General features: G+C 38.7%; 1 long non-coding RNA gene across 1 annotated transcript in view; it reads left to right on the top strand.

Moving 5' to 3' along the window:
* LOC112546769 (uncharacterized) overlaps window positions 1-24,311 on the top strand; it is a 125,397-nt gene extending 101,086 nt beyond the window's left edge. The window contains exons 4-5 of the long non-coding RNA XR_012901217.1: window positions 17,512-17,626; window positions 23,909-24,311. This is a non-coding gene — a long non-coding RNA (uncharacterized LOC112546769). The remainder of the gene's footprint in view (window positions 1-17,511; window positions 17,627-23,908) is intronic.
* Window positions 24,312-25,965: the final 1,654 nt, after the last annotated feature.

The raw sequence follows: 25,965 nt of genomic DNA, 5'->3' as shown, positions 1-25,965 counted from the left end.
CGAGGAGGCCAAGATTCCAGCCTGCAGTCTGATAAGACTCCCCATTGCTAGTGATTCTATTGGGAATAAGGGAAGCCTTTTCCGTTCCCACTAAGACTTTGGGACTTAGAACACTGTCTCGCTTACGGGATACTCGGACAGGATCCGGTGATCCACCAAGCGTCAGCTCGTAGGAGGCGAGAAAAATCCATCGAGGGATTGCTCCCTTTGTCCTCCCTTAAGGCTTCACATTAGCCGCAAGGTTGTAGGTCACGGACATCTAGTCTCAATCGCCTCTTTGAATGTAATGTATAACCTTATGTGTGTGGGGCTCTTGTATCTTCTTCTTTTCTAGGGTTAGGGTGGGACTGTTGCTAAGTTGTATGTTGGTTGCTGATGTTTGATCTTTACCTTTTAAAATACATGGTTTGGCCCTAAATTCTTATTGATTGGTGATTTCTAAGTTGTTTCCCTGGTGATTAGATACAGGATACCAGGCCGAATCTGGCTTCTGGGAGAGGGCACCTTAGGCTTTAATTAAATTGCATAGCACACAGCACAGCAATTGTTTACCTCAGCTCTCCGGGTAACATCCGGAAGATCCGGGCAATGTGTGCCCGGCCTGACCACCTGACACAAATGTCTGTGAATTGTCACCGGTAGTTGACCAGGGCCTGCAGCACAATAGAAAAGTAGCCCTTTCTGTTAATGTACTTGGCAGCTTGATGGGGTGTTGCACCGTCGGGATGTGAGTTCCATCAAGTGCTCTACAGCAGTTTGGAAATTCTAGCCCCGCAAATCCGGCAACGATGGTATCCAGGTCTCCGAGGCGGACAGTCCTGTGAAGCAGCTCTGAAGTCATGGCCATACTCCTGTTTTCTCACCTGCAGAAAGGGACAAATAGAAACACACATAACAGGAAATTAGAGGAGTTGCCTGAGCTGATGAGAGGTGCTCCCCCACCCTGCCCCTCCCAGACCCCAAGAGCCCGCTCTCAGGAATCTCCTCCCCCCCCCGCACCACACCACTCCCACCCCATCCCCTATTCCCACTGCCTGATCCTGACTATCCCCCTTGTCCACCCCCCCAGTGGATTGTCCCCAGAGAATGACTTACCTTCATCAAGACAGCCCCAACAGTAGACCTCCCCATGCAAAACTGGTGTCCCACTGAGCAATAACTGTCAGGGGTGGCCAGCTTCCACAGGGCAATAGCAACTCATTTCTCCAGGGGGGTGCTGGGCTGCCAGTGGGTGTCCTGGCATTCTAGGGCAGGGTCAAGCCAGGCACACAGCTCCTGGAATGTGGACTTCCGCATATGGAAGTTTCAGAGCCAAGCCTCTTCATCCCACTGCTCTATAACAAGATAGTCCCACCAGTCTGAACTGGTGTCCAGCCTACAAAATTGCCTCTCCAGGAGTAAGTTAGGTGGCAAGGGCAGTGGGGCTGCAGCTCAAGTGAGGGGCTCAAAGCTAGGGTCTGAATCCAGATCTGCCACAAACATCATGAAGGTCTCATGGAGTTGCAGCAGAACTTGAAGCACTACAGAGTGGGGCCATTGCCTGCCCAGGGGCAGCTACGGCTCCATGGCAAAAAAACAATTCAAAGCACAAAAAACAACCAGGAAAAAAAATGCAGAAAGCAGGGCACTCAAAGCAAGCACTGCAGAAGCTTTGCCATCCCTCTAGGAGATAGGAAAGCCAGCTGCAGAAGCAGAGGAATGGCTGTTCAGGGGGGTCCCTTTAAGCACGCATCTCTGCAAAGAGTATGCTGCAGGACCTGGAAGTAAAGGCTGCCCCCATACCCTGGCAGAAGTGCTTCCAGGTGCCCTTTTTTCAACAGAGCATCCAGGCAGTCTGGATGCTCTTTTTAAAAAAGCAGGTCACTTTTTCAATCCGCTTAGTGCAATCTAGATGCTCTTTTTCGAAAAAGGCTTTTTCAAAAGTATCCTAGACAATATAGCTTAGCGACAGAGACTGAGTCCATATGGAAGAATCAGGACAAAACTGTAACTGTCATGAGACAAAATAGATCTATAAGAAACTGCAGTTAAATGTTGAACTGATGTAGAATGATCCCTTCCCAGGTTGGAGGAGTTGCATTTGCCATCAAAAAATTAACAAAAAATTCCTGACCAGCTCTAGCAATTATGAAGATATGCAGGTACTTTAAGCTTCTAGCTGTAGACCAGCAGTATGTATAAATAGAAGGCTTCTGTTGTGTAGGTTATTTTAATAGATAAACATACCTTTCATGGTTTATTGTTTTAGCACAAGTAAGCATAAAAAGATCTATCTAACACTGTAGCTTGCATTTCACATCCAAGTATGATGTACTACTCATGGTTTGAGGCAAGGGGGAGGAATCACACTGCTTAAGTATCAGGTTCAATTCGTGATGGGGCTTACTCTGCCATTGTACATGGATCAGATTATATCTTACCCTGTAAACAGTAAAATATGATTTCTTCTGCATCAGATAGTTTATATCTGCATTAGCCATATTCACAGACAATGGAAACTGGTCAGAAAACTGCCCTAAGAGGAATCCAGGAATTTCTCAGGAACATGAGGATTCCACAGGAAATGTAAAGCCAAGATATCCAGTTCTACAGCATATAGTCTCCCTCAGACACTGCAAGCAGGAGTAGAGGATCCTCATATTCCAGAGGAATTGCTGGATTCTTCTTAGGGCAGCTTTCTGACCAGTTTGCATTGTATTTTATACTCCTGTTTTCTCCTGTAAGCAGGGTACCTTTGTTGGATTACATTTTGCATGAAGCACTGAGACTGAGCCTGTGTCACTTAGAGAAGCTTCGGATGACACAAGTTAGACTGTTTTGACTCTAGGCCTATTCAAGAATGGAGAAGCAGAATGGTAACTTGTAGCATTCATTTCCTACCTCTTTAACTGAGTCAAGTATCAGTTCAATGTAGCAGAAGTTCAGCTCCATGATCACTATACAGAAAAAAAAAGGTGGGTGGACATAGGCAGATGCGACAAAAGGCCCTGTGGATTATATTGGCTAAGTCAGTAATACTTCTTGCAAGTCATAGGCTGTTTTCCTTTTTTTTCTTTTTCATATCTTTACCTCTCCAACTTTACCCCCAGTCCAAATCAGATTACAGCTGAGTGATTTTTTTCAGCGGCATCACCAAAAAAATCTAAAACCAAAATATGGTAAGTTTGAAATAACAATGAATTTCCAAAAGTTTATCTTCCTACAACAATGGAAAAAATTGCTTGGGATGGATGAAAGTTTTAAAAATTCTGAAATGTTAATTTAAAAATATGTAAGTTAAAATGTCATTTCAAAACTGTGTCGTGTTCATTTTGAAACATGTAAACCACACTTCAGCATTTCCTAAAAAATCTTTTTTTTTGGATGAAATAATAAATAGACCTACATTTGCTTGTACTTTTGATGTTCCAAAAATCCTATTTTTGACAAAATTACTATTCACCAGAACATTTTACCCACCTCTACATTAAATGCGGGTATAAAAAGAAAATAAAAGATAAGAAAAGTGTGAAGGGGTTTTGAGGCAGAAGAGTTTATGGGAGGACAAAATGGAAAGAGAATGGCCAGGAAAGCTGGGATAGCCAAGAACAATGCATGATGATGAGCAGGTTAGTGAAATGGATCCATGATAGAGGCAAAGCAAGATAGTGGGTAACAAACGATGGATATCAGTGAACTGTTGGGTTGCTGGATAGTTGTGGATGGATAGGCAAAGACAAAACAAACATAGCTAACCTCAATCCAAGTGTAGCCAAGAGCAAAAAAAAAAATCTTTTATACACTAAATGTAATGAATATTAAATAATGAGAACTTCTAAGATAGCCCTAAGAGGGGTTATTTGGGAAATGCAAATCTGGAAGACAGCCAGTGACCTGTGCAGCTAGAGGCCATATCCGTGACATTTTACTTGGTAATCTGCACAACCTACATATGCACATAACTGAATGCTTTGCAGTCAGGATAATTTATCTGGTTGTCAGCTGCTGCGATGATGAGAATTTAGGTGTTGTTAATTGCACACAGGACAGATGGAATCTGAGCTATAAAGCAGAACTGATGATTTTCTGATGGTACTCTGTTTCTCTTTGAAAACTAATATGTTGACTACCTCTGAGAACAGCAGTGGAAAAAACGGATCTCTACATGCTAGGTGGTTTAACTGTCTGACACCTGTGGTGTCTCCCATGGTTATTGGGAGGGTATTCTATCAACAGGATGCAAGGCTGTGTTGCCTTGGCAACCACAGATGATGTATATGTACTGTGTTTGACTCTCCAAACACCATTGCTGCTCCTCCCTGAAATTTAATTGTTGGTCAAACCTCTGTTTCTTGAAAGCCTATTCCAGTAAAATTTTTATAAAAATACTCCTCTGCCTATTTTTACAGTAAAAATATCCTTTCAATCATGGATATTCATTCTTTATAAACAAAAAAAAGGCAAAAAAAAAAAAAAAAGATATTCTGCAGTTCTCCAGATTGCATGCCCTTCATGGTAGACATTCTTCCCAGATAGACTTAAGAGGGTATTTGTTACAACAACAAAACTACCCACCATAATTCAAAAAGTGAAGAGGACCAGACAGGGAGAATGTAACATAATCTTGATCTGTAAGTAACACCTCTTCAATATAGAGCAAACATTGGAATATGGGCAACATGTCTTTAAATCTAGAACAAACACTGAGAGGAAAAATTGCTGTAGCTTACACCTTGGGAATTTAATAAATACCTAAAAATATCAGTTCACAAGGCATAGTGATGAAAAGAGTCATAATTTCTGCAGACATCATGAAGCTTCCTAGACACCAATAATAATACTGTAAATGAGACAGGAGATTTATCACATATAAGTAATTCAGTTTCAACATAATAATTAATGAGGAGTCCAGTTGCACCATAGAGACTAAGGCTACATCTAGACAACAAGCCTCTTTAGAAAGAGGCTTTTTCAAAAGAATCTTTCAAAAAAGCTTCTTTCAACAGAGATCGTCTAGACAGCAACCAGTATTTTCAAAAAAGAGAGCTTGTTTTTTGACAGAAAGCATCCAGGCCAGTCTGGATGCTCTCTTTCAAGAAAGCACTGTTTGAGTTCAATAACACCTTTTTTCAAAAGAGCACTTTTGAAAAAAGGCATTATTCCTCATAAAATGAGGTTTTCCGTGATCGAAAAAACTGCTGAATTCTTTCCACTTAATTTCGAAAGAACACAGCAGCAGTCTACACGCAGGTGAAGTTTTTTCGAAAAAAGGTAACTATGTGTAGTCTAGACACACCTTAACAGATTTATTAGGGCACAAACTTCAGTGGGTAAAACCCACTTCATCAGATGAACTGGAGCGGAAGTTACAGAGGCAGGGGGTATAGTTATAAGTACGAGTATAAGAAAAGAAGGAAGCTGCCGATCAAATGTAGGTCCAGTGTTAATGATGCCACTCAAGTCAGCGTGGATGTGGCTCATTCCCAGCAGCTGATGGAATGGCATGACTACCAAGATAGTGAATATAATTGAAAATATGCAACGGAAAATTGTATTAGAATGGGGCAGAAAATAAATGTGTCCAGTCAGGACACCCGTGCAAGCATCATTGTGGCTAATGCAAAATGTCAGGGAGGGCAAGATCATTAATAATGGCACAACTTGAGCATCAAACGGTCACAAACTATAAAGGCACTTGACTTCAGGGAGAGCAAGATTCATGACAGGAGGATCTCTGAAATTGTCTGGTAAAGGTCATTTAATGAGTGAAATAAATATGGAGAGGGAGCACATTCTCTAGTCATACAAGCATTACCATTTCTGAGATCAGTTCTATAACTTCAGTAGAGATTAAACTGACTCAAAACTCTTGAAGAATTTTAGACCAAAGCATGTATTTTAGACCTTTCACTATGATTCCCTCTCTGCCTTTGATGAATTATGTTTTTAATAAGCCTACTTTGATTTAGATTGTTTCTGAGTAGTATTTACTGCAAGAAAATGACTTTTGGCCTGTTTTGGTGATACTCAAATCACCCAGGGTACATCTAGATTGCATCCCTCTGCTGACAGAGGGATGCAAATCAAGCACATCAAAATTGCTAATGAAGCAAGGATTTAAATATCCCGCACTTCATTAGCATAAACATGGCCACCACTTTTTTTTGACAGGGAGCTTTGTCGACAAAAAGTGGCAGTCTAGACGTGGATCTGTCAAAAATAAACCCTTTTTGACAGATCCTGTAGTCCTCAAAAACCAGAGATGTGATTCCAACTGAGAGAAAGAGAGAGACAGGTAAATTTCCATTCTAAACAAAATGAAAACAAACTTTTCTGTGATCACATCTTATTCATAGTGAGCTACAATCTTTGCCCAAGCACATTTCTGATTTTCATTAAGCTACAAGCATCTCTAGCCTGTCAGACTAGGAGCTGCTGCTTTCACAAGCTTACAGAGTGCAATTCCCTCTGTCTGCAAAGTGTTAGATGCCAAAATGTCTTTTTGCTTCTGCTCACCACTAATCAAACCCATTGATTAGTTTCCTGAGTCATAATGACCACTACTGTTCTTCCCTTCCTATTGACTTCCCACCCCACTGCTGATTGATATGTAGATGAGGCTTCCTTTTCTTAAAAAAATTCCATAATGTTTAATTTACATTGGCGACAGACAGCTAGCTTCTTTCTTGTTTCTTTTATTCCTTTTATTTGGTCACTGATTTTAAAATATGAACTCAGTGACTATCCATAATGCCTCATACTATGTTATTACATGCATTTTATAAGGACAAAATCCACTAGTGTATAACAGTCTTTCATAAAAGACCATACTCCATACACTTTCATAGTACAACAAAATGGAGTACAATTGTTTGATTCAATTGCCTCAAGGTGACTCAACATAGTAGCTTGGGAGCACAGACATGTGTGCCAAGGGATTGGGAACCAATGATGGTGCATTACTCCAGGCCCACCATGTTCTCTTTGAGGCATGTCTCTCTGGCTGTCTCCCCCCTTCCAAGAAACAAGTGGTTCTTAGTCCCATGACTTGCCTGAACAGTCAACTGTAATCTTAGTCCAGTGGTCCCCAACACGGTCCCCGTGGGCGCCATGGCACCCGCAGGGACATTTGTGTGCACCCGCCAAGTGCTCGGTGCTGGCCTAGCCCCGGGCACATGGTGCATGCATCGTGCTGGAGTCTGCCCGGGTGCATGGTAAGCGCCGGCCCCGGGAGCGCCGCAAATTGGCCGCTCATGCCCCAGGCGCACGGCACTTGGAGGGTGGGAGGTGCCAGCCCCGGGTGCTTAGGAGGAGCACCGGCCCGGGTGCATGGCGCTTTGGGGGAGGAGGGGGCGCTGGCCCCGGGCGCGCAGCATTTGGAGGGGGCACCGGCCCCTGGCGCGCAGCGCTTGCAGGGGTGGGCCTGGCCCCGAGCACGCGGCTATGGGGGGCCCCGCCCCCGAGCACGCGGCTATGGGGGGGCGCCCGCCCCCGGGCATGCATGTGTCCCCACCCTCAGGCGCCCGGCAGGCGAACGGCCACGCACCCTGGCGCCCGGCAGCCTCTCAAGATAGAGTCTGGTTTTCCTCCTTGGGAAGTTGGGTTGAGAGGGACCCAAGCCCACTCCTGCTACTCTGGATCTGGGTCTAGGAGCTCTGTAGCTGACAATCACTTACTGCTCCTCCTGCTATTCCTGCTGCTTATTTTTCCGGAGTCATTTCTTCCACTGCCCCTGCCTCAAGACCTCAGTCTGGCCAGAATCAGCCAAGGGCCCCCCTATTGCTCTCCTAACCTGCCCAGCATTGCTGTATCTGAAGCGCTCCTTGGAAGCCAGTACTTCAGAGAGAGTGGCTGCTGCTTTGCTGAGCAGCCCTTTATATATGGGCTTCTTGGAGCAGCCTTCCCTTGACTGGCTCCCCCAATAAGCCCTTTCCTATTTGGATAGAGTTCTGCACAGCTTCTCTTACCTTTCTCCTACCTCTGTGGAGCAGTCACCCCATAACAATTATCTGCATACTTACTATTTACATTTCTTTATTTCGAAACACTCGTCTTTTAAATGTATTTTGTTCAGGACTCCAAAATCTTTACACTTTAATAAGCTGCGTACCATGGTTCTTACCTCTCTCACTTTCAGAAATTTCCGTCCTCTAGTCTATAAACGGACTACTGTTTGTTATTTTAAATAACCGTCTTTACATTTCCAAATCAAATACATGATTATAGGAAAAATCATCTAAAGAAAAGTAAAAACAAATTATTTTCAGTAGCTATCCAGCAGTTTATAAAGAGAAACATTACAGACACTATGAATATCCTCTAGCTCAGGGATAGCCTAACTTCATTGCACTATGATTCCATTCTCACAAAGTTACTATATGATCCCAGGAGGACTGGAGACTGAACCTTGCTGCCCTGGGTGAGACCCAAAAAGTCTAACGCTGGCCCTGGAAACCTTATTAAAATGACATAGTGACTCTTTTTGGGGTCCCAACCCCACAGTTGGAGATAGCTGCACTAGTCATCCACAATAAGACAACTGATTTCAGTCAAATTCAGTGTGTAATAGGAGTTTGTAGCTGAATCCTCCTGTTCAGTGTACAGAAGTTGACAGATCTTATTGATGCATCTAGGGAAATAAAAGTATTTAGAAAATGTCAAAATGAACATGAACTGAAAACTTTTCTCCCCTAAAGCAGCTATTCCTTACTATATGTTCCTTTGTCTATGAAGAATTAGCTACTCAAATCCAGTGGATTGTTTAAATCTGCAGTGGCTATTCCAAACCATCACAGTGGAAAGACTCTCATTGACTTTCCCGGGCTTTGGATCACTTTACTTCTGCTGAAGGCCAACAGAGACACTGTGAAACACAGTCAGGTCATTCTGATATGTAAGAGAAAGATACATTTTCCATTTGGGGTTCCATAGTGTTTCCAATCACAGTTGTATTCTCCCAGTTGTGCTGGTACAAAGTAAGTCTGATTTATATCCACAGATCTTATCTGAGACAGCTCCTCTTCAAAGGTATCAGTCATAGGACCCTTTATCTTGGAGGAATACAGCTCTTTTAAACTAATGAAATGGATACCACAGATGTTCTGATTCAATTAGAGGCATAGCTCTGCCCAGTTCTCATCTCTGCTTGGGAGATTGGTCCTGGAATAATAAAGCAGAAGCTATGCGTGTGATGACAATTGTCTTCCCTCCCTAAAGTCCTAGAGAGCCTATTCAGTGTTTCCTGTAAGCTATGTATTCGCACTGCCATTCAGAAGAGATTCAAATGCCGTTCAACAGATTAGCAAAGCACCCGCAGCTAGGTGTTTTTGTTTCTCCTGGTGGTGCACATTTGTACGTGCCTCAGCGTACATTCAACAATTATTCTGCATAGAGATGAAAAAATCAGTAGATGATATAAAGATTAGAGGGAACATTGAGCCTGTGCCTCTATTATATAGACAACAGTCTAAAACACTATAATCAGTACTATGTTTTCTCCATAAAAATTACAAAATTGTCACAGTGAGATATGGAGGAGTAAGATAATAAATCACAGAGATCTATAAAAATAACTCATGCACTTTAAAATGTAAAAACATAGTGTCTATCAAATTAAACATTACTGCATGATTTTAAAGTCTTTTCCCCACGAATGAGCATTTAGAGAAGATTTTGAGAACACCATGTCCCTCAAAAAGAATTGTGTAGTCAAACATTTTACTGCATTCCCCAAGCAGAATTTTGTCAGCCTATTCCTGACATTCTTAAATTCAATGCTGAACATGGCTTTATAAAAAGAATATAAGAGACTCAGCAGCATGAATTAAAAGTGCTTGATCCAGTCAAAAAATGCTTTTGGAGTTTTTCATGCATGATGCTCTTTGACTGCCCTGTACACCATCATTTTTATGGGCACCACCTTTCTCTTTAAGTGCTTCATGAGGCCTTCTCAATAACTATCTTTTGATTAGCAAAGTATCTGATGTTCCTATGCAATGTACATTGCAAAGTATTAAAAATATTGCACAAAATGCAAATTCTTGCCCTGTCATTGACACTTTAAAAGTAATTTGTTATACCCTCTAATAAAGGACGGTATAACATTGAAGAGTGTCGATGAGGAGTGGATCTATGAAATATATTTTAAGAATGTTCAAATTTTTGTTAAAATGACATGATGTAAGGTCTCAAGAGCCTTTCTTGGTTGAAAGAATATCTACAGTAGTTTTTACAAAGCTGTCAGGGTAAAACTATGGTCAGAGAATCGGATTAAAAGTAGAATATCCAGGTTGACCTGTTATCCTGGAACTGATGTCATTGTCCCTGGGTTTGGTTTTTATTTTGAGAGGATGGTTTATTTGTTTTTTCTTTTATGATGTCATAAATTAATTCCAAGTGTCACATTTCACATTCATTCACATTTTATTGTGAATGTCCTTGCTTTCATCAGCCCCTTGGTATTATCTGAATGTAGATTTTTGTGGTTTAATATACAGCGAGCAAAACTAAAGCTACATTTTTAGACAGGAATTTCATTCAAATATAATCCTTAATACTGAAAAGTAGATGTTATCAGACACATTTTCTCCATTTTGCTAGAGAATGAGAAAGCAAATTTCTAATTGATTGCATGCTGAAATATAGTCTTGCTTTATTTGATTGAGTGAAGGAACTATAAAGTCTGATAAATCACAACCTTCCTTCTGAACCAGTATTTAAATTTCATCCCAAATACCAATCCCATCATGAAAGCAGAATTATTTTGACTGAGAAATGTGTCTTGAATAGAAGCTAGAGGCATGTAGGTAAGTGTAATGGTCAGTAGGTTTCCGGTAATAAAGTGGTGTAATTGTGGCCTTTGTTTAATTGTACTGTAGTGTCAAGGAAGTGGATTTCATGTGGATTGTCCAGGCTAAGGTTGAGGATGGGGTGTAAGTTGTTGAAATCCCTGTGGAATTCTTCAAGCGTCTCCTTCCCTTGTGTTCATATGATGAAGATGTCATCAATGTAGTATGAGTAAGTGTGCTAGGGGTCGAGAACTGAGGAAATCATACAGCTGTTTTCATAAGTCACATATCACTATCAAGTAGTATGTAGGAGTAATCAAATGAACTGCAAAACCACTCAGACAGAAGATTCTATAATTTGCCATTCCTACTGGCTTTGTCAATTTACATTTTCATTCTCCTCTGTCATTCTCCCCCCTACACACACACACAACTTTTAAAATCAAAATTTTGTATCTTTTGTCTGGAACTCTCTCCTGATTAAATAAAGAAATGCAGAGATTAGTCACATGCATAACATACAGGGTTCACCAACATGTCACAAGGGTTCTTTGCAAGTTGCAGTCAGGCACAGGGAGCTCTTCCAATATGTCTCATTTGACACTGCTTCTCTTCCTCAGTGACAGCTTGCAGCTTGGTAGGTTCAGTGCCTGTGATTTCCCTACTGTAGCAAAATAATATAAAGTAAAAGGGGAAAATATTTTCATGTCAAAATCTAAGGAGGAAAGCTGATAAATGGTCTAGAGAATCGGACTCTGAACATTTAATACAGTACCACTCTATCCAAATTGTGCTACTGTTGTTTAAAACCATTGATAACAAGAAATATAATCTCAGTAAGACTAATGTGCAAACTTGAGAAGGTACTGTGTAGTCACAAGCCAGTCAGCACACCAGCAAAGCATACCACAGCAATCAAAAGTGGCAAGATGCTAATGAGTAGTGGCATTGTAATTAGTGATACTGCAGATTCCCCCTTCTGCTGTCCCGATTTTAGTATGTGTGTGAGAACAGATTTGGTGAATATTTTCTGCAGACAAACAAAAAACATTTTTAAGTGAGGAAACAGGCTCCCTGTGCTACTCTAAATTGTTACGGGTGATGAAAATCAAAGAAGAGTGTTAAGTGCCAGACATTGGAATTAGAATACAGTGTTCACATTGCAGCCTGCTATCGAATAGTAATCATGTAGGGTCAGATTCTAATGCGCTTCCTCATGCTTAATAGCAGTTCATTCTGTGATCATTCCCATGTTTACTCTTCTGTTAACCTTGGAATTAGAGGCTCCTTCAAGTCACATCTCAGATTCCAAGGCCATCAACAACCACCTTTTATTTTTCACAGTTGCAATTAGGTTGTAGTTTCTGCCCTCCTGTGGATACCTGGCAATGTTTTCAATGGCTTTACTTAAGTAAGGGCAGCAGAAGCAGGGAGGTGAGTCACCTATTAAGGAGGTGGGTGTTGTATTTATAAAGTAGGCCCATTAGCAATAGCCATGAGTGCATTACTCATTTGCAGGAGTGGGGAAGCCGGTGACAAAGAAGAGTTAATTAATAAGAGAATTTACTGTGGTACTCCTAATTCATTAACTACTATCCCTTCTGTGCACCTGTTCCAATTTGAATTCATCCTTCTTAAACATGGGAGACTAGAACTGAAGACAATATTCCACTTGAGGTCTCACCAATGTATATTATATAATAACAATAACATTTCCCTGTCTCTGCTGGAAATACATCACCTGATGTGTAGTAGGACTGTTTTAGCCCTTTTCAAGGCTGCATCACATTCGTGTCTCAGTCATCCTGTGATCAGCCAATAAACTCAGGTCTTTCTCCTTCTGCCTCTTTCAACTGATAAGACTCCAGCAGATAGCAAAAAGACTAGTTAATCTCTAAATATATGACCTTGCACTTTGCACTATTAAATTTCATCCCATTTCTATTATTTCTGTTTTTAAGGTTATCTAGACCTTCCTGTATGATATTCTGGTCTTCTCCCATATTGGCAATACCTAATCCAACTTTGTGCCAATCTCAAATTTTATAGCACACACTGATTTTTTGTGTTAGGATCATTAAAAAAAATGTTAAATAACATTCATGCCAACAATGATTCCTGAGGAACTCCACACCAACCTACCTCCAGCCTGACAGTTCACCTTTCAGTCTCTCCTTAACCAGTTCCTTTTCCACCTTTCACTTCTCATATTAATACCCATCTTTTCCAATTTTACTAAATTTCCTTTGTGGAACTATATCTAATGTCCTACTGAAATCCAGGTAGATTAGCTCTACTGCATTTCCTTTGTCTAAAAAAATCAGTGATGTTTTCAAAGAAAAAGATCAGGTTGCTCTGGTATAATCTACCTTTTTATAAGTCATATTGTATTTTATCCCAATCACCATTTATCTTTACATCCTTAACTATTTCCACCTTTAAAATTTATTCCAATAGTACAATTGAGGTCAAATTAACAGGTCGGTAGTTTCCCAGGTCACATTCCCCCTCCCCTTGTCTTGAAAATAGATACTATATTAGCAATTTTGCAGTCAGAGGGTACAACTCCCAAGTTTACAGATTCATTTAAAAAATCCTTGATATCGGACTTGAAATTCATTTGCTTGTTCCTTTAATATTCATTGATGGAAATTACATGAGCCTCACAATTTTGTCCCATTAATTTGTTTGAGCTCACCTCACAAAATGTAATTTCTATTCCCATTTGCTTATTTTCATTAGTATCCTGCCACTACCCCTTAGCTCTTCATTAGCCGTATTAAAAACTGAGGCTAAGTATTTGTTTAGGTGTTGATGCCTACCATAGCTTTAATTCTCCCTCCACGCTCATTTCTCAGTACTCCTACTTCTTTTCTGTTTCTTCATATGACAATAGACAATTGTCATATGACAATTTATTTTGCAAGATCTGCCTCCTCTTGGCATTTTGGCAGTTCTCACTTTATCCCTACACTCTCTGACTGCCAAAAAGTAGCTTTCCTTACAGATCCAATTGATTTAAGATCCTTGCTCATCCAGCTTGGTCTGCAATGTTTCCCTATGATTTTTCTCCCTTGCTTGGGATGCAGGCTTCAGATACTTTAAATCAAAGGTACAGGAACTAATTCCAAGCCTCCTTCACATTGAGATCCTTAGCATGTTGTATGTAATAGAGATAATGCTGGTGGAATTTGCATTTAAAGTTAAGTTAAAGTCAACAAAATATTTTTGCTTCATATAAAGGGAGATTGAAATCCAGGTCTTAGGCATATTGATAGCACTAAAGTGGTTATTTTATTAAAATTATCTGCCATTTTGAGTTTTTAAAAAGTGTTTTATGTTAATGTGCATTCACATGGACAGACAAAGGGTGTCTGGAGAATTTGTTTTAGTTTGCACCAAAGATATAAGACAACTTAGAGTTTGCTACCCAGTAAAAAGAAGGCAAGACAGAGAATAGAACCATGATGATTGCATCTTCTGAAGTTAAAGTGGGACATACTAAATCTGTATATGTCTGAAAAGAAAATTTGGGTAATTAGATTTCCAGCTGCTACACAGTATGTCCTTTGTCAGTGGGTGGTAAATAGACCACTGAGTGAAGCAGCTGATAAAAATAACTAAGGGATTAAAATTGTTTTTTTAAGTTAAATTTTATAACGCAAATACCGATAAATAAGGATTCAATCTCATATCATAGGGCAATAGCTGCTTTGTGTCTGTCAACAATCCATAAAACCTTTGACTGCATGGGATAATGATTTCACTATTTTGGTCAAACACAAAATAAAGCAGATGATTAAGGAACTGACAGTTTTTAGTCAGAGGCTGTTATGAGGAGGGACAGAAAAGAAAGAAATCATCAAATCAATTTGAAATCTGTTAATGTACACTTAACTATATCCACCAACCTAAATTTCTTCAGAATATTCAAGTGCGTGAAACAACCAATCCTACCTACTCTGTATTTGGTAGAAGTCTTTATTAGGGAGAAATAAAGACGTTCAAAACTTTACCTGAGAGCATGCAGGGGAACTGATAATCACTAGATACCATACCAGTGCACATTAATGCCCTAAAACAAAGCCTAAGTTTTGACAATCCATTGTATGGACTTCTCTCATGAAAGAAACCATTAGTATTGTCTGACAACTGGGTAAAAGGATGCAGTTTATATTCAGCAAGAGGGACAATACAACATCTTCTTTCTCATAGATTTAGTTATAATGAGTACTTTTCAGACTGATGAAAAATATCTTTAATCTATAGCTATTCCATAGTGTTTCATTAAATAATGAAAATATAGAAAATCAGTGCGCTTCTCTCAGAACTTCTTGTCAGTTTTTGTAGAATCACAAAGAAAACATAGTATTTAGTTGCATTTGGAAGGCCATTTTTTCCATCAAGAATGACAACATGGATTGTAATTAAAAAGTGAACAGCTTAACAGCTGTGCACTTTAGGAACTGCTATCTTAAAAATCAGTAAAGTAGAAAAGTGATTTATATTTTATTATTGCTTAATGCAGAAACTTGTGTGAAAGTTTAAACACTGCAGATAATATGTAAGTAAAAATAGGACACAGTGAGGAAAGGTTGTAAAGTACAGTTACTTTCATTTCTTTCCAACTTTAACTTTGTAAAAAAGAGAGAACCTGTTATATGCTAAAATTGAGCCTTTTAAAAAAAATGTATACCATCCAAATTGCATACGACGCTAACCATCAGGGAGTTCTGTCTGCTGTCCGGAGGAATACTACAGTTACTACTTCTCAAACCCTATAGCATGGATCCTGGGGAAGACAGCACATGGAGAAAGGGTAAATGACATTCTCTTTTGTTTGTGGTTCTCTCTCACCAACATTTAGCTAACACACAAGAGTATCAGATAAAATATAAGAACAAAAGAATGGCCATATTGGGTTAGACCAAAGGTCCATCCAGCCCAGTATTTTGTCTCCAATGTCCGATGCTCCAGAAGTAATGAACAGAATAGGTAATCGTTAAGTGATCTGTGCCCTGTCATGCATTTCCAGCTTCTGACAAGGACACCATTCCAACCTATCCTGGTTGATAGCCATTGGAGGACCTATCCTCCATTAACTTATCTATCTCTTTTTAGAACTCTGTTAGGGCACATCCACAGTAGGAAATTATTTTAAAATAACTTATTTTGAAATAATAAATCCCAAAATATCTATTTTGAAATAGGGTGTCCACGCTACAGAGAAGACTCAAAATTAGTCCAAGCAGGCTCCCTTAATATGGTTGTGCAACCTCGATTTAGAGCCCCAAGAAGCACTGAAGAGTGATTAATTTGAATGACTCTGGGAAGTAGTTATTTCAAAATAGCAGCAGTGGAGGATCTACCTTATGACTATTTCAAAATAACTATTTCAAAATAAGTGTTATTCCTCGTGGAAAGCAGGACCTTATTATTTTGAAATAACAAGCCTGTTATTTAGAAATAATGTGCTTGGTAGTGTGGACACTCCACTTGTTATTTCAAAATAAGGGGTGTTATTTAAAAAAAAAACTCCCTAGTGTAAACCAGGGCTTAAAGTCCTGGCCTTCACCACATACTCTGAGAAGGAGTTTCACAGGCTGATTGCATGAATAAGTACTTCCTTTTGTTTTTTTTAAACCTGATACATATTAATTTCATTTGGTGACCTCTAGTTCTTGTATTATGGGAACAAGTAAATAACTTTTCCTTATTTACTTTCTCCACACTACTCATGGTTCCATATAGAGATCATATTCCTCTTTAGTCTTCTCTTTCCCAAGCTGAAACGTCCGTAATATTAATCTATACTCATATGGCAGCCATTTCATACTCCGAGTCATTTATGTTGCTCTTTTTTGAACTTTTTTCAATGCCAAAATCTTTTTTTTTTTTAGATGAGGTGACCACATCTGTATATAGTAGTCGAGGTGTTGGCACACCATGGATTTATATTTGAGGCAATAAGATATTCTCTGTCTTATTTTCTATCCCTTTCTTAACTATTCCTAACATTCTGTTCGCTTGTTTGATTGTTGCTGCACACTAAGTGGAAGTTTTCAGAGAATTATCCACAGTGACTCCAAGATCTCTTTGTTGACTACTTCCAGCTAATTTAGTCCCCATCATTTTATGTATATATGGCCAAAACAGGCTGTGAAAAGTTGGAATTGTATTTTCAAATATGCAGTATTTTGCAATTATCAACTTTACAATTCATGTGTGATTGTACTGCCCAATCACTAAGTTTCATGAGATCCTTTTAGAAGCTTCTCATAGCCTGTTTTGGACTTAACTATCTTGAACAGTTTTGTACCATTTTCAAATTTTTCTACTCCACTATTTACCCCTTTCTCCAGATCATTTATGGATATATTGAATAGGATTAGTCCCAATAAGGACCCCTGTGGGAAACACTAGTTCCAGAGAATTTGTTGGACCATGAGAGGTCAATATTGTGTAGCAGCATTACTAACATTTCCACTGTTTACTGTGCTCTTAGAAAAAAAATAGGGGTAAATTAGATCTAAATAACAGCAAGAACATGACAGTCAGGACTGGAGGCTGTAAACCAATTTAATGGGGACATGGAAAACGTCCTTACACCCATGGTAAGTTGACTGGCTATGTAAAATAATTCAGGACCACTGTTGCCAGAGCAGAGAGTGCTGGACTAGAAAGGTTCAACGTGTGGCTGACTGATAAATTCACTAGACTGTTATTGTTTATTTTCAATGTCTAGAAATATTGGGAGTTCCAAAGGACTGGAAGAAAACTTGCATTGAATCAGTATGTAAAAAGAATAAAAAGAGTGCCTTCAATAATTCTAGACCTGTCAGACTGATGCCAATTCCAAGGTAAATAACTGAATTTCTAATAAGCATTCAATTAATAAAGAATTTAAAAGCTATAATATGCCTGAAAACTAATAATTTAATGAAATCACTACTTTGTTTGACAAAAGCTACTGTTGATATACTATACATGGTTTTCAAGAAGGTATTTAATTCCATACCATACAGCACTTTGATGAATACCCTAGAACAATTCAAAAGTAATATGTTATACATTATGTAGCTTAAAAACGGGCTAACTGGTCTAAAACTGACTAGTACAAAACTATAAATTGGTAAAAAGAGCAAGTGTACTTTTAGTTGGCTCCCACAAGGATTTGGTTTTGGCCCTATGATATTTAGCACTTATCGGTGACCTGGAAAAAACCAAAATCACAAAAAATATGTATATAAAGACTGGAGAAGTGGTAAATAATGAAAGGGACACACCACTGATCTAGCATTGTCCAGGTCTATTAGTAATTGGGGTGCAAGCTAATAATATACATTTCATTATGGACAAATAGAAAATGAAATATCTAGGAAGTAAATATACGTCATACTTACAGGTTAGGTGATTATCTTCTGTGAAGCAGTTACTTTGAAAAAGATGAGAGTCTTCATGGACTGAGCACCAGCTCTCAGTGTCACATCACAGCCAGAACGGTTTATGTGATCCTTGGATGTGTAAACTGAAATATTGAATAGAAGTAGAGAGGTTATTTGTATTTAGCACTTAGGTGACCACTACTGGAATACCGTGTCCCGTTCTGGTGTTCACAAAGAATGATAAACTTAAAAAACAACAAATAGTCTGGTAGCACTTTAAAGACTAACAAAACATGTAAATGGTATCATGAGCTTTCGTGGGCACAGCCCACTTCTTCAGATGACCAGAGTGTTGGATGTCCAGGACTAAAATAAATAGGGGAGAAGGGAGAGGAAGGGAAGGAAAAAAATGGGAGGAGGGGAAACAAGAAGAGGCAATGGGTATACAAATATCAAGGGGAAAGCCAAGCTTGAATGTAAAAAGCTCATGATACCATCTGCATGTTTTGTTAGTCTTTAAAGTGCTACCAGACTATTTGTTGTTTTTTAAGTTTATCCTGTAAAGTCTAACTTGGCTATCCCCTGAAACAAAGAATGATGTTCATAAATTGGAGAAGGTTCAAAGAAAAGTCATGTAAATAATTAATGGTTTGGAAAACACATTGCAATTATGATAGAAAGAGCTTAATCTGCTTCTTTTAACAAAGAAAAGAAGGGGCGACTCAATGATAGCATGTAACTGTCTACCCGGGAAGCAAAACTTTGATAACAGGCTCTTAAGTCTAGCAGACAAAAAGTATAAAGAGTTTCAATTATTGGAAGCTGAAGCATGGCAAATTCAGATTAAAAATAGGGTGCAAATTTTAACAGCGCAGGTAATTGTACATTTGACAACTTACCAAAGGTTTGCTGGATTCTCCACCCTTGCTCATTTTTAAATTAAAATCTAATGTGTCATCTCCTCTGGAAAAAAAAAAAGCACTAGTTCAACCAGGAATTTATACAGAGGTTTTTTTCTGGCCTGTGATTATTACAAAGATCCTTTCTGATATTGTAACTTATCCATCTGTGAAACAGCATACAATTATGTTCTACCAGACAAGTCATAAATGTAAAAGTTTTAAAAAAACTCTGTTTTTTAAACATTCCAAATAAATTCAAAAATTTCCAAGATGAATTCTTTTCAGAGTTTGTTTCAAAATAAAATTTCAAAAATATGTTTTTGTTCCTAATTGGGACAAAACTATATTTGAAAGCGTCAGAATTTCTTATTTCAGACCCACAGAAGTCAATGGATTTACACTACTGTACAATGATGCAGGATAGAGGACTGACAGTGTGTTTACAACTCACAGTAACAACTTTTAGTCCTTCACCTGTTTATCATCTCTCTCTCTCAGCACTCTGCATGTTTATCTGGCAGCACTATCAGTTGATTTTATATCCATGCAAGTCCTCAATTTCAGGTTAAATATTTTTTCTCCACACTTTGTGCAATTTACAGTTCTGAAACAAAAGTCCCAAGCACAATAATATTGTTAATAGTATTTCTATTTTTTTATCTGCATTCCTAATGGCTGCTGCTGCTGTTATGCTGTGATGCCTTATGATTACATTCTCATGAGATGATATGCCAAGGTGTGTAAGGGCTTTGTGTAACATGATCAATGAATAGTTGTCATTCATTCTTCTAGATCCTGTAGGAAAAAACTCCCCTGCTTCATTCCATGTACATCATCACCTAGAAAATCAGAGCTCTCCAACTCTGCAAACCAGCATGTTAGGAATTGAGCTGCCGTCATCAGTTAAATTAGCTCCTAGCATGCTGAGCTGCTATGCTCTTGGATTATTAATATTTCATAAACAGAAGTTGTCTCAAGGAAAACAATCTACCCAAAAATCATAATAGCCCTTTATTTTCTTTACTTTTTATATAAACACTTTATATTAGTACAGTACTCGCCTACTTTACTGCTCTCAATAAAGCCGTGGACACGATTAGCTTTAGGTAAGGGATCTGTGGGTGCTACTACACTGGAGCTTCTTAATTAAACGGGCATGCCAAGGCTAATAATAACTTGGCCTTGAATATGAACTGTTGTTTTGTCAACAGATATTGGACAATTTCCTTTTCATATTAATGGAAATCCCGTTTGTGATTTTATACTTAAGGTAAATTTGGTTGGAGCATTTTTTTTAGCAGGAATTTAAATAGTTACATGTGAAGCACACACTGTATCCTCCCCAAAATGAAGTCATTTACTCTGAACAAATAATGCTTCCTCTAAGTATTTTGATATTAAATTAATTTAAAAACAGGTTATATAAAGTTAGTATCCGTGTCAGATATTATTATATCCCAAATGATATTAACGGAAGACAAGCCCTTCAACCTTTGCATATAGTTAAAATTCACTGAAATCTTGTGCATAGGCAACATTTCAAATAATTGCCATTATTCTTCATAACATAAAGGGACTGATAAACAATGTTTATGAAGAACTCCATATAGGTGTTTCAAAATACCTGCCATCTGCCATTGTTCTTATTGGGATTGTAGCTAAAGCTACTCTTTTTTCAGTGACCACTCTGCCACCCTCTCAACGGAACCAGGTGTCTTAGCAGTTTGATTTCATGTCCATTGGAAACAATGGAAGGTAGTGGACAGTTTGAAAGACATGTGGCTAACAGCCTGACTCTTCTTGAGAACAGGAAGTATAAGACATTCTGAGAGGGGGCAATCCTTCTTGGAATACCCCAAATTACTATTCATGGTGAGGTTTCTCAATTCTACCTATTGTGCTGGGTCTACTCAGTGAAGAGGAAAAAGGGGGGGGAGATATTTGGAGGTGTCAAGCAGGGGAGATTGTGCTCAGGAGTGAAGAACGAATTGATCAGTGTGTGCTTGCAAGGGAATGAGAGGGAAATCTAGAAAGGGAAAACACAGGGAGTCTTGCAAGAGAATGCTGGTATCATCTATCAGGTTAAACGTTGCAGTGGGCAATGGTTGTTGGGGAATGAGAAACAGCAATGAGGGAGACGCTGGTGAATGTGTATTCATGAAAATATGAACAGGAGCCTGGATACTGGCCCATATGCACTGCCTTCTTTGCCCTGTTTCAGCTGGTGAATTTGTCCATATTTTTTAAGATGGATGTTAAAAATTATGTAACTAATTAGAAATAACACGTCAACATTCATCCTGGGTTTCTTAATTAATGCTTATGTATGAGATTTAAATAGTTAAAAAGGAAATTCCCACATACTACCACTATTTAAGGTGAGAGAATAGATCAGTAATAGAACATTTAAAATAAAAAAAAGTTGTAATTCCCTCCTTCTTTGCGCCCTCCAAAAAGTCCATAGATATTAACAACTCCAAAAATTATAATTAATGTTACATTTTAAAGAAATCCAAAAGATAATAAAACAATGGAAACGTAGAGCATCCAATCAGCCTTAACGCCTCCTTATAGATAGTACAGGGAGAAAATATGTACTTTTAGCAATAACATTAATCCAGGACTACAAAACTATAGTATATGATTAATGGATTATATTTTAGAGTTTGTCTGTCTGTCTGTTCAAGAACTCCTCCTAAACAGGAAGAACCAGGACCATCAAATTCAGAATACAGCTTCCTCTTATCATAGCTTAAGGCAGCATAAGTGTTTGGTTGTACCAAGAAATGTGATGTGCCTGGAATGGGACTGCTTCTCATAAAACCATGCAGAAAAGAGAATAACCAGGCAAGTGAAAGGGACTGGCTGGGCACATGTTCCCCCCCCTCCCTCCATGTCCCCCTCCTCCCGACCTGCCTCCCATCAGGGACTGCCTCAGCCCTGAGTCTCTCAGTCTTCAGCTCCCCTTTAGAAAGGATGAGGAGGAGTTCATCCCCGTCCCCAGATTCATATGGGAACAATTGTCACTGTCAGGGAGTGCACAGTTTTCTGCATTCTTCACTCTGGCTGAGGGAATGCATGGGGCTGGGGAGTCACACACTCTCTTTCTACCAGGCAGAGAAAGGAAGAGGAAGAGCAAACAAGCCTGGTATGAATTTGGGGGAGGGGAGGTTTGCTCCCTCCTCTCCTCCTCCCCCCTGTGCACACACATACCTTCCTATACAGACACACACACACCTTTGGCCCCAGCCCCTCCTCACACACCAAACCTGACTTCTGCACATCCACATTCACAGGACCCTGCCCTGAGCCTCTCCTCATCCCTCAATCCTGTCTCTTGCACATCCCACACTTTCTGCCCTGAGTTCTTTCTCATTCTCCAACTCTGATTTTTGCACCCCACACTCCTCCAGCCCCCTTCCCTGAGCCCCCCACATCCCTAAGCCCCTCCTGTAACTCCTGCACCTCCCACATTCCCAGTCCTGCAATGAGCATCCCACACCTCGACATCCCTAATCCCCTGCCTTAAGCCCCCTCACACACCATCCCATAGAGTTACTGTTGTTATCACAATCCTCCCCAACTTCCATTCCTGGGGCTTCCACCAAAGGGTTGTGATATGACAGGACCTGTAAGAAATGTAAGTTACTTTCATCCCAGAGTGAACCAAGATGAGTCAGAAAAGAGTTTGAACCTGTCATAGGATTGCTACTCAATGAACCTTACAGAAAAGAGATACAATGGAGATATTTGGAGTTCTGCTCTGTTTTGGCACAACTAAATCAATGCTTAAAGTTTGAAAACTAGAAAAAACTGTTGTGGCAAACAACATTAACCATTGGCCCTTTTTGTTAAAACATAGCAAATGATAAGAGTTTACAGGGATGAAGAAAAAAAATTAACTTGATGGTTTCCCATTTAAAAATTTACTAAAAAGTAATTAAATTGAAAAATTTTAACAATCCTTTTTTAAAGAAATCCATCATAAAAATTAACTCAATCAAAATAACAATGTATTGAAAAATACAATCATTTAAATAAAGCTTGTATATTTTCATTTTATTTTAAAAAAATAACTGAATGAAGGACCTGAGAAATGCCAGGAAAATGTGCTAGTAATTATATATTTTTGCTTAGTATAAATTATTATACTATGGAGCAGATGGTTTACTTTCTTTCTTTTGAAAATTCTCTATTACTTTGTAATCCAACTTAAAATCGTATAAAAGAAATATGTGCACAACTGATATAACAGTTTTCCAGTCATAATTACATATATATTAACTATTCCTTAAACAATAATTGTAATTCTATAACTCTAGTACACATATAACTTTGTGTAATTTTTTTTTCTGATTTACACCAATTTATTTGAAAGAAATTTTCATTTAGCTGACTGGTAATTTTAAAAATATATATTGACAAATTTATCTCTAAGACACAGGTAATGATTTTGAGGTTCCTTAAACAATAAAGCAATGAATGTGAAAGGAAGAAAACCAATTAAAAAAATGGAAAGATTTTTCTGGTCAATTGCTGCACCCAATCATGGAGTATTCTCAACCCTTGCCATTAGGACACAGTTCGAATATTAATAATAATGTCCCTTCTGTGCAAATAGCTGAACTTATTTTTGCTAACAATTTGTATAGAATTTAGCCTTCAGATGAAGTGTGGAAAATTTCACATCATAAGCAACAACAGGTGAGGTTGTGAGACAACACTGCACCAAGACTTAAAGTACAGATGAGAATGTATGCAGTACCAGTCTAGCATCTTAATGGAAATGCTCCACAGCCTCATGTCCAAAAACAAAGTTCAATTGCCTGTCTCAATTTCTCTTTTCCTTCCTCAGGCCTCAGGGAAATAGGCCACTTCAGAAGCAATACTATCATTCCCTGGGAGAGTGTGGAAGGTGTGTCATGTCACTGAAAAGCAGCCATTCAGACTCCAAAGGATATCCTTTCTTGTCTTCTTCAGCCAGAAGAATAGCAGATATAACACTGGCACTGAAGGCCAATGAAAACAATTAAGCTAAAGAAGGAACAAAGTAAATATCTTCCATAAGTTCCCCAATTCAGCAGAGCTTTTGAGCCTCTCTTTCATTAACTAAGAATGGACTGAACACAAGTATGGGTTTATGTATTTTACCAAATAGCAGAAGTGCTTTTTGGACTCAGGGATTTACAGTGAACACAAGAACAAGTGGGAAAAAAATTAAACATGTCAGAAGTATTGGCAACTTTTTAATGAGCTACTTTGTTTGATATACCACAATTAAGCCACTCCAGTTACAATAGCTATGATGTAGACAAAATATATTTTTCCTTTACACATGCACAGGGGAAATAATTCAAACAGAAAAAATAAATAAGTAGCCCTTGAATGTGTTTTACTTTGTTAGCTTTGAGATAAAGATAGCAGAAGGAGATAAAATTCTTGGCAGAGAGATCTAATATATGCAGACTTGTTGTACCTGTTGGTCCCAGGATATAAAGGAACAAAGTACACAAGGTAATATCTTTTGGGACAAATTCTGCTAGAGAGAGACAAGTCTTCAAGACTATATAAAGCTTTTCTTCAACTCAAGATAAACCTGAAAGCTTGTCTCTAACAACATTTGATCTCCTAAAATATATTGCCTCACTTTATTTCTTGGTCTAATGTACTCAAACAAAACCAAACTTTTCGTTCTCTTTTCTTCTTAATTTGAGTACTTATTATTTGTCTTTCCACTGCAGTATGGGCAATATAGGTCTACACTGGAGCAGATGAGTGGGGATGAAAGAAGCAGTAGGAAATGCGACTTTGCACCCACAATGCATTGGAAGTGCAAATGAGCTGGTTTGTTCAGTGTGGTAATTGTTGCTGATCTAATTAAATCAATATGCTTACTTAGTTCCCCACCCTAAAAGCTGGTAGGGAAGAATGACTCTCAGACTTGGTCTGGGTTGGTATAGCTACTAATTCCCCATATACAGAGGTTTTGACAAAACTAACATCTACACTTGAAGAAATATTCCACAGGTTACAACTGCAATGCATAAAAATTAATTTAATAGTGTATATATGGACAAACCCTATACACTTCAATAGCCACTTCTAGCATCCTATTGCACAATAAAGAACACCAAGAAGTGATTGAGAAACAGCACTTGTTGCATTGGTTGCTTTCTTGTATCCATGATCAACAGATGTTCATCTATACTCACCCTGCTAGAACTGAACAGAAAATATTCTTCAAGTGGCTGCAGATATTAAAAAACACCTCAGAACTACTCGGAACCTTCTTCCCAAACCTAACACAGACATTAATGAGCCTCCATCTCTAGATTTCTCATCTATGAAAACCACACAAAATTAAATACTCTCCCTCAATATAGAAAATCCAACGAGGGAGACTGATAAGGTATGCACACAAAACCACTTAGGAGGACAGTGACCCCATTTAGGCGGAAGTGCTACCCACTTTCAGGACAATCACCAGCCATACATCTCCTTTGTACCAAAACAAATAGCACCATCTTCCATATTTTTAACATCTTGCTACTATTAGCAAATATATGTAATTTTTGTCATCAATAGTTCATCAATAGCTTTTTGTTTTTTTCAATCTTAGTTCAAGTGCTTTCCAATTTTGTAAATTTTCCAGTCATTCCGGACTTTTTTCATGAGAGGACAGAATTAAAGACATGTTTTTCCAATCATTTGAACTGTTTTCATTAAGTGAAATACCAATTGCATGACTGCTAAACAGCTTGCAACAGAAACAAAACACTGAGTCTTTAGACACTGAATATTGAATCCAATGTTGATGCATTTCTTCCCCATTGGTGAGTTTTTTCTTGTAGTGGTGTGCAGAGAATTTTCTTTTATTTCCATCATTCAGGAAATGAAATTCTTGAACTTGTT

The sequence above is a fragment of the Pelodiscus sinensis genome, chromosome 1, assembly GCF_049634645.1.
Source record: "Pelodiscus sinensis isolate JC-2024 chromosome 1, ASM4963464v1, whole genome shotgun sequence".
Classification (NCBI taxonomy): Eukaryota; Metazoa; Chordata; order Testudines; family Trionychidae; genus Pelodiscus; species Pelodiscus sinensis.
The sequence above is the reverse complement of the archived record's forward strand: the minus strand, read 5'-3'. Positions and strand labels throughout refer to the sequence as shown.